This window comes from Magnolia sinica, chromosome 10, assembly GCF_029962835.1.
Source record: "Magnolia sinica isolate HGM2019 chromosome 10, MsV1, whole genome shotgun sequence".
NCBI lineage: Eukaryota > Viridiplantae > Streptophyta > Magnoliopsida > Magnoliales > Magnoliaceae > Magnolia > Magnolia sinica.
Window position 1 is genome coordinate 39,011,150 of NC_080582.1, and position 1,921 is coordinate 39,013,070.

At 35.6% G+C, this 1,921-nt stretch overlaps 1 non-coding gene across 1 annotated transcript; it reads right to left on the minus strand.

Annotated features, from left to right (window-relative positions):
• Positions 1 to 1,532: 1,532 nt before the first annotated feature.
• Positions 1,533 to 1,638, minus strand: LOC131217933 (small nucleolar RNA R71). The gene has a single exon (XR_009157516.1). It is a non-coding gene; the product is annotated as a small nucleolar RNA R71 (small nucleolar RNA).
• Between the last annotated feature and the right edge of the window lie 283 nt (positions 1,639 to 1,921).

A 1,921-nucleotide genomic window follows, 5' to 3' on the forward strand; every position in this document is an offset into this window, starting at 1 on the left:
GGTTTCAAGAAGCAGGGCCAAAGGGTGGAGTAGCCTCCCAAGAGTTTTTCTTCTTTCCTTATTTATTTTTAATGTTTTATTTAAGGGTTTTAGTTTCAATCGTGTCTATGGTTAATTAAACTTCTTAGTTAGGGCTAAGAGGTAAAGCTTGTAGCATGTTGGGATGATTATCTTGCTTTGATTCTTGTTTTTCTTGAATCTCTTTGATTTCTAGTTGGAATTAAAGGAATATCTTCAATTTTCTATGATTTATTGTGACTTAAATTACAATAGATGTTGTGATAGCTTTAAATATCTTCTTTTCCTGTATTGAGATTGTGGAGATTGGTAAATCCTGTTGTTCACCATTATCTCCTGGGCATGGTAGGATAATGAATTCCCTTCCAATCATCACAATACTCCTTCATGTGTGGAGTAGGTCAATGAAAAGTTTAGAGATTTGATTTTTCAATTGGATAGGATAGGACTCCAATTCCAATTGTGTTACTTGAATCAAGTAAGGTAACATCTTCATAGCTACAAGTGGATCCTTAGTACTCTAGTCCCCTTTTAATTATTGATACTTTATTCACAATTACTCTCAACTATTTTAGATTTCAATTTAGATCTTTTTATAGGTCTAGTTCTAGTTATTTTCAGATTACGTACAAGTTTAGTCCCTATGGATTCGACTTCGTTCTCACTGAGTTATTACTACATCGCGACCCTGCACTTGGGGTTGTGAACAAGTTTTTGGCACTATTGTCGAGGATTACGTCTATGTTTTTCTAAGATTAATTGGTATTAGAATTAGGTTAACATTAGGGTTAATTTCTATTGTGTTTTTAGGTTAGGGTTTTCTGTTTTTAGAAACTAACTTTGTTTTCTATTTTGTAGAATCTTAACATAACAACCCTAATTGGGTAACTTCTCTCCAACTCTCTCTTATCTTTTTAGATTTCTTATTTGTTGTAAGTTTTAGTTTTCTTTTTCTTAGATTGTAGTTGTTTAACTATTTGAGGGTTATGAGTATTTCATGTCCAAGTGGGTTCATGATAATACTCTCCGTCTCTTGAGTGAAGGAAGATTAGTACCACTTAAGATCCTCTGAGTCAGTAGAAGTTATGGCCGCACATCAACCTCAACACTCGGTTGAGGAGGCCTAGGATGAGAATGAGGTGCATCATGCACCCCCGCCTCCTACTCTATGAGATTATTTACAACCGGAGGGGGTGAGTACAACTTCCTTTATGATATTTCTATTGAATGCATGGACTATGGATGTTAAATCGGGGGTGATTAAACTCTTTCCTAAGTTTCACGGACTAGAATTTGAAAGTCCATACTTACATATGAAAGACTTTGATGAAATAATATCTACATTACACTTCCCAAGTGTCTCTGAGGACACGATAGGACTGAAATTGTTCCCTTTCTCTTTGAAAGAAAAGGCTAAGTCGTGGTTAAATTCCTTAAGACCACAGTCTATTAGCACATGGGCTGAGATGACAAGGGAGTTCCTTAAAAAGTTCTTTCTGTATTATAAAACGAATACCCTAAGGAAAGTAATCATGAATTTTGCGTAAAAAGAGGATGAGACCTTCTTCCAATGTTGGGAGTGATATAAAGATCTCATAAATTCATGTCCACAACATGGATACAAAACATGACAGATTACAAGCTTTTTCTATGAAGGATTGACCTCACCCATGCGACAATTTGTGGAGATGATGTGTAATGGGAATTCATGAATAAGGAAGCCGATGATGCGTGGGATTATTTTGATAAACTCACTAAGAATGCGCAATCATGGGATACCTCATCAAGAACCACTACTTCTAAGCCTACTTAATCAAAGGAAAGGGGATGAATTTATGTTTTAAAAGAGGAAGATGATATAAATGCAAGAGTGGCCAATCTCACAAGAAAAGTTGAGGCCATG